General features: G+C 42.9%; 1 protein-coding gene across 1 annotated transcript in view; it reads left to right on the plus strand.

Moving 5' to 3' along the window:
- Positions 1-14455, plus strand: part of GABRG1 (gamma-aminobutyric acid type A receptor subunit gamma1) — a 666028-nt gene that overhangs the window by 625565 nt on the left and 26008 nt on the right. The gene's annotated exons all lie outside the window — the stretch shown is intronic.

A 14455-nucleotide genomic window follows, 5' to 3' on the forward strand; every position in this document is an offset into this window, starting at 1 on the left:
GTAAGCGTTATGAGGTTCCACCACACTTCCTGAATAGTTGGGAGGAGACTTCCATGTATGGAGCCAAGTTTGTGCTTTTTTTAGAATTATATCAGATGAGATCTGTTTCGGATATGATAATCAGTGCAGACAGAACAAGACAAGTCCTGATAGTACAGGATCATATAGTCATTAGTGATAGGACGGTCGGATATATTCAAGAGTATCTGTAATGGCTAATTCAGAGTACTGATAGCCTTCGTGAACTTAAAAGGATATGGTACACCGTCCTATTAGATCTCAGAGTTCAAGGAAATTGCATGTGGTCAAATTCGGCAGCAGTAACATCAATGCAGAAGAGGCCACCTGATAATGGCATTCAAAGTAACAGACACAGGGCTTCTCTGACTAAGAGTACACAATGTAAGCGTTTCGAGGTTCCACAACACTTCCTGAGTAGTTGGGAGGAGACATCTATGTATGTAGCCAAGTTTGTCCATTTTTTAGAATTATATCAGACCAGATCTGTTTCGGATATGATAATCAGTGCAGATAGAACGAGACAAGTCCTGAGGGTACAGGATCACGTAGTCATTAGTGATAGGACGCTCGCATATATTCAAGAGTATCTGTAATTGTTAATTCAGAGTACCAATAGCCTTCGTGAACTTAAAAGGATATGGTACACCGTCCGATTAGATCCCTGTGTGGGACCAAAACTTGCAACACGCCACGCTGGCGTGGCGTGTTGCAAGTTTTGGTCTGATATAATTCTAAAAAAAGCACAAACTTACACAGTACTCCACTGCAAGTACAGCCTTGCACACAGATACTAGAGAAGTAGTTGTGATTGCAGAATCCGAATAGCTTTGTCAACTTGGCTCATATGGCTCCTAAGGGAATGTGCAAGAGGAGAACTTGTAGATGTAGGCATGCTCCAGCGATGGGAGGCCCATATGACAAAGGTTATGGTAATCAGAGCACTAAATAAGAAGATACAAATTAACTTCAGTATGCACCAGCACTTTTTCGTCTGATAGGATGTTAATGTGATATTTTAGTATAATAGGTATTAAGTAATGCTCATTTGCTTATCTTTTAAATTGTTGTGATTATTTATTACTGAGAAGTACTGTTGTTTTATTCTGGCTTGATGGGTCCTTGTGATCCAAAAATAACCTAATAGTACTATATATGTATGTATGTATGTTGACTATTTTCTGCAGGAACATGTGGGGCAGCTCCCATCTGACATCAGGGACACGGGGACTTTTGGTCAAAAATACAGAACTTTGAGTGGCATGATGATTTTATATTAATCACCTTAGACGTGACCTCATTATACACGTCCATCAATCATCAAGATGGTCTGAGGGCACTGAAAATCTTCCTAGATAGGAGACCGCCTGAATGTATATAACATAGCAAAATCCTAATCGAGTTTTTTCTTAGCAATAAAATTTTAATTTTTTCAGAATGCACTCTACCTGCAATAACTGGGCGTAGCTATGGGGGTCAGCTTCTCCCCCAGTTATGCCTGTTTGCACATGGGATGGTGGGTGGAGATGGTCCTACATAAAGAATACGAGGCATATGTTACAAACAACATTAAAGTTTGGTTAAGATTTATAGATGATCTTTTTATAATCTGGCAGGGAACAAGGTCAGAAGCAGAAAAGTTTATAGAAGGTCACAACATCAACAGCCTCAATCTTAATTTTATGGCTACTATGAGCTCTGATACGGTCAAATTCCTTGATGTACAGATATACAGCAGAGAGGGCAAGCTGGAAACAAAACTGCACCGCAAACGAACCAAAGGCAACTCAGTGTTGTATGCCAGGAGCTTCCACCCCCAACATTTAATTTGTATTCCATAAGGGGAGATGCTCCGGCTTAAACGTATATGCAGTTTTGAGGATGATTTGAAGGTAGCACAATTAGCCAGGAAAAAAAAGGTTTTTAGCGAGAGGATACTCCATAAAATATATCAACGCTGCCATTTAAAAAAGCAATGTAATCAAGAGAGAAGCCCATCCAAGTAAACCACCAGAATTAGAGGGAACTAATTGTATAGTCAGCAAAACTCAGGAGGAAGGAGCTGAAACCTTTAGAATCATCCTGGGGTATAACAAACAGGAAAGGGCCATTAAAAACATATTTAGAAAAAATTGGTCTTTGGTCCTGAATGACCTGGTTATTGGCCATCTGTTACCAGACAGAGTGGCCATAACGCATAGCAAGGCACCCTCTATGAAAGACAATTTGGTCCAGATTGATCCTGGCAGTCAGACAAGGGCACATGGCTATCCCAGAGAAAAGGATTTCACTAATGCAAGCTATGTGAAGGATGCCAATTTGGTATCAATAAAACCTCCTACAAGACACCATTTGGGGACCAAGAACCACACATTAACAAACCTGTAAATCAGACGACGTCGTTTATGCACTGGAGTGCCCTCGCGGCCTACAATACGTAGTAAGTACTATACTTCAGGGACACAAGAGGATACTCCAGCATATTAGGGTTATCAACACCAATCCTACCCTGTAGGGCTCGGCATTTTGAGACGCCCACAATGCTGACCCAAAAGATTTTAAATATTTTCTAATTGATGCTGTTCCACCAAACAAAAGAGGAGGGAACAGGGAGAAAGCCCTTAGGAGATTGGAAACACACTACATTCTTGATCTCGATTCAAAGCAGCAGGGGGTCGTAATGCCACAGAAGAATTGTACACATGACTCTAGATGGGATTTAGGGGTAGACTTTGTACATACAAATGGCATGAAAATAACAGCATGGCATGAAAACAACAGCAGTCCCCCAGCATCAGACCACAAGGGTCAACCTGAAACCACATAAAGTCCACTTTTATTACACACACAGCTTTTATACAGAGTTTGAGGTTTTTACACTGCAGTAAAACTTGCACATAGTAATTTAGTATGCCCTGGCACTTGTGGTTTTATTGTCATAAGGTTTACAATACCGATGTTTACATTTGATGAATTGTATACCCACCAGCACTTTAGATCTGCCTGTACTTTACCAATAGATTTAGCTCCCCCATCAAGGCCAATATCTAGTCATAGAATTTTTTATATTAGACAGAGAGAATCCAAGTGACTTGAGGCAAAAAGTTGTAACACCACCCAGGGGGTTCGGATAGGTACAAGCAGTAAAGCAATGGAATTTTGAATATTATAAAGTTTCAATTGTTGCAAAATTTTATACAGTTTCTTTGGTTTTTGGTTTTATGGTTTTATGATTTTACATTGGGAAAATCTCAAGAGGATTTTTAGGTATTTATACCTGGATGCTATTTTTAAGCAAAAACCTATTTATGTAAATGAAAGGTATTTTTTCTATGTCTATGGTACCTTACGAAATGTTGCACATGTCACTTTAAAGAAACTTTTAAAAAATGGTTTAAAAGGCAGTCCTCTAACTGTGATGCGCGTTATGTGATCAAGGCCCTCCGAGGTCAAAACGCGTCATGGCTGCTGTTTGAGAGAGTGAAATAAAAACATCTTAACTGCACCTAATTGTGGTCCGTGCTCCAGTTCTTGAAGCAACAATCAAGGTAAGAGTGGAGTAGTTTTGATATATATATATTATTCCTCCTTCGCTTGTGCAGCAGCCACCGCGCACCAGACCAAAGGGCGCGTTGTTGCTTCCGGATCACCCAAGCTTGATACGGTAATTATTCCACTCAAACCTCAGTTTTCCCAAGGGACAGAAAACGCTGTGTGGTGACAATAATAAGCTTTATTTATCAATTGATCATATGCGTTTCGCCTGAACCAGCAGGCTCGTTCACCGATAAAGTTGTTGGGGATAATTTCCACCATTTTAAATTTCTGTGCATGTGACGCACATGTGAAAAACTCCACAACTGATGCAATGGAAGACAGACTCATAGTTTTACATCTGTCTGCCGTATTATCGCATTTACACCGATCTCACACGGTGTTTATAATTGTCAATAGATGCATAAATACATACATTTATCATTATGAAAACAATAAATATACTCGGCCAGATTTTTTTTCTCCACATTCCTTCATTTCATATGGGGAAAAAATACTCATCGGAGCTTCTTCACCCTTTAGAATGACTGAGTTTTCAGCTAATATTATTCACATTGCTGTATTGCCCTAGTGGGATTTCAATCTGTGAATCATTTATATCATAACACCATGTCTTATCTGGTTATTAAGCCCCAGTGGGTAATCTCCTAAATCTCACTTAACTAACGTTGTGTGGTATATAATAAAAAAAGTGCTTGAAAAAATGTGCTTTAAACAAAACTTGAAATTAGAAAAGGGAGCATAATCACGGCTTAAAATGTAGACAATTGTTCATTACTCATAACAAATTCATAAATGGATGTACAGATCTTCTTCCATATTCAGACCCGCAGGACTTCTTGTATCTAGCTCTACTATCTAACAAGATTCAAGTCTTCTTAACTTTTGTTCTCTGTCCCCACCTCAACTGTTAGATAAATTGCATCTATAACAAAGTAGATCAAACTTTGAACGTCTTTGTTGTGGAATCGCTCAAAGTGGCGTGCTACTGGGTATGATCTATCTCCATTCTTGATAGCCCTTAGATGTTTCAGAATTAGTTTAAGTACTGGTAAGATGGTACTACCAACGTATTCTAGATCACATGAACCTCTCAAGACATAGACAGCATACTCAGTTTTATCATTATACTGCCCTTTGATCTTTTTTGCTCTCTTTGCTAACCCAAGTTTGTAGGTCGTCATGTTTCTCCCATGAGCACACGCTTTACATTTAATACATTTGATGAAATCATCTTTGCACTTTAACCAGCTATAACTTGTTTCAGATACATCTTTTTTCGAGATCATATTCCTGACCAACATTTGTGCAAAGGATCTTGCCCTCCGAAAGGTTATCAACGGTCTCCTAGGCATTAATTTACCAAGTATTGGATCATTTTTGATCACATGCCAATGCTTACATAACACGTTCTTTACTGGACCCTGTTGTCTATTCTAGGTTGTTATTAATCTACAAGCATTCTTATTTTTTGCATTTTATTTCACTTTAAATAGGACCTCCTCTCTTGTTTGTTTTCTCACCTTTTCTATCGAGGCTTGTAAAAAGTTTTTAGTAGAGCCTCTATTTCTAAATCGCTTTTTCAGTTTCACCAGTTCATAACACCCTCAGACATTCACCATATAGGATGCTTTTCACCAGATTGTCTGGATGAAAGCTTGCTGCATGAAGCAGTGTATTCCCCACTGTGGCTCTTCTATACAATGTTGTATGTAGTTTAAAATCCTTGACATAAATAGTTAAGTCAAGGAAATTGATTGTTGTGTCACTGACTGAACTAGTGAACTTTAGATTCAAGCTGTTTATTTGAAGCATATTAATAAACTCATTTACTGATGTTACTGAGCCTTTCCACGTGATGAAAAGATCATCTATGTAGCGGCTGCAATGTAAAATTTTATTTTGGCACTCCTTTTGGTACTGCTTTCCAACCACCTGCTCCTCCCACCAGCCCATATACAAATTTGCATAGCTGGGGGTGAAGCAGGTGCCCATCGTAGTACCACAGGTCTGATGGAACAATTCATCATTGAAAATGAAAAAGTTATTTTTCAAGCAAGTTGACACCATAGCTAATAGCATCTGTGTATGTGACCACATTTTTATTGGTCTACTGCCCAAGTAGTATTTTATAGCATTTACACTGTCCTCATGTTTTATACTTGTGTATAACGTTGTCACATCAACAGTAACCAGCAGATGATCCTGTTCCCACTGTAAATCATAGATTACTTTTAAAAATGCCCTTGTATCTTGAATATAAGAGGGAAGCATTTTTACTAATGGATTCAAAAACGTATCGACAAATTTTGATATATTCTCCAACCCGCTGCCTATGGCTGATATGATAGGGCGGGTGGGTGGGTTCTCAATGTTAGTCATAACACAAATAATGTTTGTGCCAACATTTGGCTCTACGTGGGTTTAAGATACAGTTACGGGGAATGAGAAAACACACTTGATGCTGAGCATGCTGAGAGCTGGTAGCTGTTGATGTGATCTCCTCCTACTGAGAATTAGAGGTATGGGTCCGCCCTGCTAAGAACCCAGATGAGACCTTCTTAGATATAATATAATATGCTAATTAGGGTGCGCAAAATATAGGTGATACAGAATTCTATAGATTTTTGCATCATAACATGTTATCACCTTTTGCTTACTATGGATTAGTGACTATGCTGCTGACTCTGATTTTTATAATATGTATGTTGATATTATACAAGATACTGCGTTTGAGAATGCTGCATTGAAAAATAAACATTTCAAACTTGCACGTGTTTTCTTTGCCTCCCAGTTTCGGTTTGGAATGATAATATAACGAGTGTTCATGTGTTCCACGATACCTGAGGTACTCTAAGTTCATGTTCTGGATTGTCTGAGTCATTGGGAAGTATTTACTACCGATGCGACACTGTAGCTAGCTTGGTAAGGGGATTTCTGAAACAAAGGTGAGTTGTGGGTCACCCTAACTCACCCAGGTTCTAGATCTCTGTGCACAGTTCTGTGAGAGAACGGAAACCCTGCGACATGGCGCCCATACGTTGATTGGCCTTATATCATGACACTCGAGTAGTATATCATTCAAACCTTAACGCCTGCATTCCCGTTTCCGGAAAACGGCAGTGTCGGAAAAACCTACCTATTTTTGAAATAGGTCTTTTTCAAGCTTGAATCTATCTAAAATGGTTTCTTTGAATTATTACCCAGTTGTGCTACAAAGTATTATTTGTTTTTTCTCGTTCCTGTGCTGACATGGCTCAAGCTGTGGACATCCCGCAGCATAGTCGCATTGCGGTGCGTGACCATTTGCGGATGTATGATGTTCCTCTAGAGGGCTTGGCTGTGGTTCTGGTGGTGAGTGCGGAACATGCTTACCCGTACGAACTGTTTTATTCGTGGGTGACATTTCCGCCGGTGGACGCTAATTCTGGTGTGTTCCACTCATACACTGCTTCAGATGTACCGGCTGCGTACGCTCCGTACAGAGCACTGGAAGTTCCTATTGACGCTTGGCAGCATGGAGTTTGGTTTGGTGGCGCCCTACCGCATGCTTTAACCGCTCCGAGGTTAGGTCCATTGTCCATTCCGGGCACTCCTTGGCCCGCTTTGGCTGGATTTACTCCTCACCCCCGACGTGCCACTTGTAACGTGGCTGATCTGAGGCGGCTTCATGAAGTCGCGGTGGAAGTGATTAGAGCGCTTGTTCATTACACTGGCCGTAATGTTCAGGACGCGGCCCCTAGGGGCGCACAGCTTCGTGCAGAACATGCTGGTCTGAAAATCAATCCGGTCATGGTTAATTCCGTTATGGGTAAAAAGCCCCAGGACAAGGATGATTTTCCGTTCTGGCTTGCTGAGAAATTCGGCCAGCTGGAAGCTGTGTTTCCCAACACGAGTCCGGGTGATAAGCACCGGATTCTTACACTAAGTTTGCCGAAATATTTGGCTCCTGAACTTGTTGACTGTGAGACCTGGGGCAAGACTTTTGCAGTGGTCTATGTGAGGTGCTATGGCTCCCCGTCTGTGACCAATCTAGGTGGGGTCCTTAAGCGTGTTCAAGAAGAACACGGACCGGAGTCGGCTGTTGAATTGGGTATGCGCCTGTGTGGCTCCTTTGATGTGGTTTGCGATCTGATCCTTGCGAATGTCAAGGGGGATGCAGTGAACTTTCAAGTTGCTAACGCATTAGCGTTGGTTCCCGAGGCCGAACGACCCCGACGGTTAGCAAGGATAATTGTAGCTGCGTACAAAATGGTTGGCCGCAATGCAATGGGGGTTAAAGCTTTTCCTGATAAGGAGAAGAAGCAACCCCAGGGTCAGACATCGGACACTAGTGGTCAACAAAAGTCCAAGAAACAAAATTGGCCTAAAAAGCAGAATCAGGGTAAGCAACAATAACAACAAACACAGGTTTCTGCTCCTGCGTCTCCATTGCCTGCGCAGTCAGACCGAGTTTATGAATTGCGCGACCGCACGATGATTAAATCGCCTGAGAGGTTTCAGGCTTCTGACCAACGCTCTCCTCGTTCCTTTCAGGACTCATCGGCTCCGTCAACCGGTGGTGGAGGGAGCGGTAAGGGCCGGGGTGGCCAGCAAGGACGTGGTCAGCCCCGCCTGCGTACCAGTGGAGATCAGCAGGAAGGCTCTATGCCCAAGAGACCACAGTTTGCCACGAAGAAAGTCGCTGCCCTGACCGCGCATCGTTATGCCCCAGATAGTGAGAACGCGGCTTCGGAATCTGACGTGGGCTCTGACCTTGCTGGACAGCGCAGCAGAGATTACCATAGTGAGAGAGGCCCTCCGTCCACTGTTGAAGGTGACAGCGACTGATTCTTATGTTGTGATTGAAACTGCTGATACGCATGTTGCTCCCCCTGAACATCTTTTTGAAATTGTCCTGTTAATTGAAGGTGACATGCAGCGAACTGTAAAAGGGGTATTTTGGGAAAATCTCTCGTCTACGTATGACATTTTGCTTTCGGAGGCTGACTGGCCCCCACCTTTTGTTCTCGCAGCTCCACGAGGGGAGGAGGTAATCCTACCCAGCTTCGCCCACACTGTGCCGAGGATGGAGGCGCTGCATTTTGCAGATGAGTGGGCTCTGGCGCTTGCACCGGCTGTGTACCGCAATCAGTGTGGCTGGGATAAATTGTCACCAAGCCACGAGATTCCTTTACGGTCGCAGCCACAGCCTCAACCTCAATATCCCATACGGCGTGAAGCGAAAGCTTCAGTCGCAGCTATCCTTGAACAATAGGAATATCAAGGTGTAATTGAAACATGTGTGTCACTGATGAATAACCCCCTTTTTACTGTGAACAAGCCGGACGGCTCATATCGTTTGGTTTTGGATTATAGGCATTTGAACTCGCATTGCCGTAACTGTGCAGTACAGAATACGCATGGCTCTGCGTTAGTGAATAGTCTTGAGCGTAAACGGTTTAAAACCACGCTTGACATTTCCAATGGTTTTTATGCCCATAGATTAGACGGTCTAAGTTCCCAATGGACCAGTTTTACATGCGCCGGTGTGCAAAAAATGTTTAAACGACTCCCAATGGGCTACAAGAACAGTCCTGGAGTTTTTTCCGCACGCATTGTCTCTCTTTTGGAGAGCTTCGACCCAGTTGCTTGTTCGTATGTGGACGACATTTATCTCACAGACGACGATCTTTGGGAGCATCTGTGTCGAGTAAATAGCATAATTTGTAACTTTGCTGACATGGGTTACAAGTTTAACTTTGCAAAGTCGCACATTGCAGAGTACACAGTGTTGTTTCTAGGTTACGAGCTTAACAACGAAGGGTTTAGCACCCCATTTCCTGGAGAAATGCGCACAATTGCGCTCTCCGACAACACTGAAAAAATGACAATCTCTTCTGGGCTTTCTGAATTTCGGGAGGACATACATTCCGGAATATGCCCAGCGTATCAAGCCTTTGTATGCTTTGATACAACCATCTTTTTCCAAATCATGCTGGCTGCCAGAGCATTCGGCCATTCTGCAGTCTTTGCAGGCTGATTTGCTCGCTTCTGAATACTTACAGACTCGTGATAACCAAACCAACCTGGTGATAAGAATTATTCCTGGGGCGGTGGGTTTCACGTACCTGACTTTTAATGAAGGAGACACAGTACCTATTGCTTACAAGTCACACTTGTACACTTCGGCTGAACTGCGTTTTTCCACTGTGGAGAAAGTTTTAACGGCTGTGCAGATGGCTATTCTTAAGGAACGTGCCCTGTCACAAGGAAAGCGCATGTTGGTTGTTACCCCGTGTCCAGCCTTAGAGGCGGTTACGAAAGCCAGTGTACCTAATTCCAAAGCTTTGCACCCTCGGTGGATTCAATGGGCTGCTTCCTTGACGTCCCAGGATGTCACGTTTATTTTTGACGCCACTTTACGGTCACAGGAGTATTTACAGTATGAATTTGTTCATCCTGCTCCATTAGCAATGCGGCCGTTGGAGGATTTCCATTGCATCATTTACACTGATGGTTCGGCGCAGGTTGCGCATGGCTCTAAACATGCCTACGTTTCCGCTTGCGCCATTGTGGTCGGTGCCATGGTGAACGATGAGTTCGAGTCCAGTGTCGTGCACACGCAGACGCTTGGGGACTGCACTGCACAATTAGCAGAGCTTCGTGCTCTGATGCTTGCATTGGAGTACGCAGATCCTAGTGTGACGACTTTGATCGTAAGTGACTCTTACTACTGTGTCCAGTCTTACAATGAAAACTTGTTCTTTTGGATTCAGAATGAATTTCGTGACTCCAAAGGTAGCACAATAAAACACAAGACGATCTGGGTACGAGTGGCGGAACTTAAAGAGAAACTGCCACTTGTCTATGTGATTCATACTCTCGGTCATCAGTGCGTGGGGGTCCACGCTGTTGGCAACTCGCTTGCTGATGAAGCAGCGAAGTCAGCGGTATCAAAATACTTAGTTGCAGCAGTCACGAGGTCCAAAAGCAAAATAGATGATGACATCTTGGCAGCTATTGCTGCAACGGAGAAGGGAAGTAAATATCCTGCGGGGTTCCCTTCTAAATACACATACCACTTAAGTCCCGATAAGGTTCCTTATGTGAAAATCCCTGAAGTTGGCGAACGTCTAGCTCCCAACTCGGATCGCAGGGCTGCTTTGATTACAGCGGCTCATGAAGGTGTGGCGTCTGCGCATGCGGGCGTCTCGGCCACTGTAACTCAGCTACAACATAGGTTCTGGTGGCGGGGACTGTACAAACAGACGCGTGAATATGTTCTTCAATGTGACATTTGCCAGCAGATTAAGCCTTCAACTGCTGCGCGTCCGCCTCAGACACAGTTGTACATCTCGAATAAACCGCTTGGATGTGTTTATTTGGATCACTGCGGTCCATTTTCTTCTGATACTGCGTATAAATACATCTTAGTAGCAGTTGATTCATGCACACGCTTTGTGTGGGTATGGCCGCATCGGAGCGCTTATTCACGTACTGTCATTAAGGATTTGCGAATCTTTGTGGGAATTTTTGCCTGTGGTACCTTCCATTCGGATCAGGGTCCGGCATTTGCCTCTAAGGCGTATAAGGATGCTATGGTTTCGCTGGGGGTCCAAGTCAAATTTTCGAGTCCCTACAGACCCGAGGGTAATAGTGTAGTTGAACGAATGAACCGCGACTTAAAGCAATCTTTGACAGCTCGAGTTATAGGCACTGGCAGGAACTGGTTAGCCCACCTCATAGGCGTGCAGCGTGCGCTTAATAATCTCCCTAGAAGGTCTCTGGGTGGGCGGACCCCATACGAAATGCTCTTTGGTATCAAGATGTATGTACCTGACCTCGATGGGCTAGACAGCAAGGCCCAGGCCACGTCCTTTGACGTAGATGAACATTGCAATGTTTTACAGAATCTACAAAAGACCAGAGACAGTCTTGCAAAGGAATATTTGCCCTCCACATCGGATGATGCGCTGCAGATCCCGGTAGTTGGCTGGCTACCCCAAGTTGGAGAACTGGTTTGAGAGAAGATCGATAACAAGAAAGAGTTTGGTCCCTCATATCGAGCACCGGTTCGAGTTCTTGGAGTGAAGGGCACAAGAACAGTCATTTTACCACCACTTCCAGGTCGTAAGGAAAACAGATTTATTTCTATTGACAATGTCAAGACACACAGGGTGGCCGATTCTTCATAGCATGACACCGGCTGTATCCTGTCCTTCCATGGTGAGGCACTCTGTGCTGGCTATTACATCTGGTGCAGAACAGGAGGTGTCCCTCGAGATGCCTGCCATATCCAGTCCTTTATTAAATACTATTCCTGATACTAACATTGATGAGCTAAACTACACTTATCCTGCTGATTTATCGATGCCCGATTTACAGACCCGTTTGGCAAGCCAGTCCAGATCCTCTTTTGACTCTGTTTCGGAAACTTCAAAGAAACCCACGAACATTGCAAGATATGCCACGTTGTTTAAAAAACATTTTTTAATTCCGCTTTGGACATACATTTGGTTGATCCTATTTTCATTCTATCTTTTTATGTCAATTGGTTTTGTGTTTTATTTTTTCCGCCTGATTGATGGTCACTACGTTAAAGAAAGAACAGGAATTCGGTACCTTAATGGAACATTGGCCCCTCTTTCCTCTTCACATTCTGCGCACAGACTGAAACGAAACTTAAATACAGTTAACATTACTGCTTGGCCTGTCCTTGATGGGATTGTGTGGGATGCAGTTAGGTTTCAGATACATGGGCCTACTGAAGTGATTAATGTTCCAAATGTGCTTAGAGTAAACATGGGAGATGTAATTAAACAAAATATACGTTCTGATGATTGGGATATTCAGGCCGTAGAAGCATTATTCTCTGATTTAAAGTATTATGCTGCCTTCGATGCTGAGGATCTGTACACAGATTCTATTAATTATGGTGATTTGTTTTGTTTTCAACACTATGGTAATCATTTTTTACATAAGACAAATTCCAGGAGGGTTGCTGTAAATTATACACAATGGGAACATTGCCCTACTCCATTTGGGGGCAGTTCCAATACGTTTCTGAAAAAATACACCTATTTTACAGACTTTAATCAATCTAATCCCGAGTCATTTTATTTTAAAATGACACAAAAGTCCATGTCCAAAGTTAGACTTACCGATACAAAATTGCTGTATTCGAAGTCCTTTCTAGATAGGTTGGCTGTAGATGGCTACGAGTTTTGGGAAGGAACAATTGACCTTAAATCAGTTTGGGGTACCAAAGATTGGCAGGTACAAGGCACTGAGGCTTTGCACCGTGCATGTCTCATCCCGAATCACATGTTGTTTTTAAATTCATCCATTTTCCAAACAACATGCTTTGGATTGGCTACTTCTAAAAAATTGAATACACCGACCATCCCAGATTTAGAGGAATATACAGGTTGGGGTAATTTTACTGATTTGTCCATTCAGGAGTTGCAAACTCTTCTACGCAATTTGTCCTTTAACATTTCCAGTTCGAATTCCAAGGGTTGGACACTACAGACTCTTAAGTCTGGTCGAGTGCCATGGACTTTTATGAACGTCTCATCATTATTTGCCCCGTTTAATCTGACTGAAAAACAGCGCATGCTATCAATGTGAGATGCAACATTTTCTATGTTACATATTGAAAAATTAGAATCCCTGCCATTTTCGTTGGCTGAAGTGACTGCTGCTACATGGCTTATTCATGGTGTTATAACATTACCTTTTGCTTTGTATAAATTTACAAATTGTATAAAATATATAGCCATTGGGCGATATGAACCATTAGGCAGCGTTTTCCTCCATGAGACATGGTCTTTACCATACACTTACAGATGCCTTAAGGAGGGAAATGAAGTGAATTTGAATGGTGAAGAATGCACACAGTCCCCTGACCGCTCACTAATATGCAGACACATCCAGTTGCATGGTTCTTGTAATCAGGACAAACCTAATTTGGCCTGTGTTTTGAAAGGGACACCAGTTCCTGCAATAGTTCCCACGTTCACGTTGTTGTCCAACGGTAGTTATTTACTTTTGAATAACGAGTTTTGTTGTGGGTTAGAGGCTGGTATCGCTTATGTGGTTACCGTGTCAGAAAGGGTGGTTTGCTGCAAGAATGTGTTGTATCCACCCACGCATGGGAATTCAGAAGTTTTAATTTGGCCGAGGATACCAACCTTGAGAGCTGAGTTCAATGGTTTAGGCCGTATAAGAGCCCTTTTGTCTCAAAAACAGGTGGCCCTGAGCTCTGCCCGCGAAACTTATGTCCTTCACATAGCAAACACACGCACAGAAGTACAAGCACTTTTAAGTACTGATTTGCCGTTTCATTTTTGCGAGCTGGTTCATCAAATCTTCAATGCCTCCTCCACAACGAGCCTGGCTCATTTTTTTAAAATGGTTAGCAGTGGTCTCGTGACTACATTTGAAAAAGTATTTGGTATTATCCCTGCGTTCTTTCATTCTATATTTGCTAGCCTGTTTGGCGGATTTCCTGTTTTGCTGGCTTTGGCTGCAGGCGTTCTGGTGATATTTTATTTTATAAAACATGGATGCCCATCCTGCGCAAGGAAACGCACAGCCCCTACTGATGCAGTTTCGCAACCGGATGCTTGATTACTATGGATCCTTGCCGCTTGCGACGTTAAGCACAGCTTTTGGATTATCCTTCAGATTTTCCTATTTCACCTGTGTCCAGCCTGTGTTTCATTGCCTGAGCTGTGATTTCGACTGGGCCATTGATTTGTGTCTCTGTTTACCGACTTCTCCTGACGTCAACTTTGATCAGCTGATGTACCCCGTAGTGGCTCACGAGTTGGTCTGTTCTGGCGAAAGGGTTATGGCTGTGGCAGCGATGCATGGACTAATGGGTCAGTGGGACATA

The sequence above is a fragment of the Lissotriton vulgaris genome, chromosome 3_1 (assembly GCF_964263255.1).
Source record: "Lissotriton vulgaris chromosome 3_1, aLisVul1.2, whole genome shotgun sequence".
Taxonomy (NCBI): Eukaryota; Metazoa; Chordata; class Amphibia; order Caudata; family Salamandridae; genus Lissotriton; species Lissotriton vulgaris.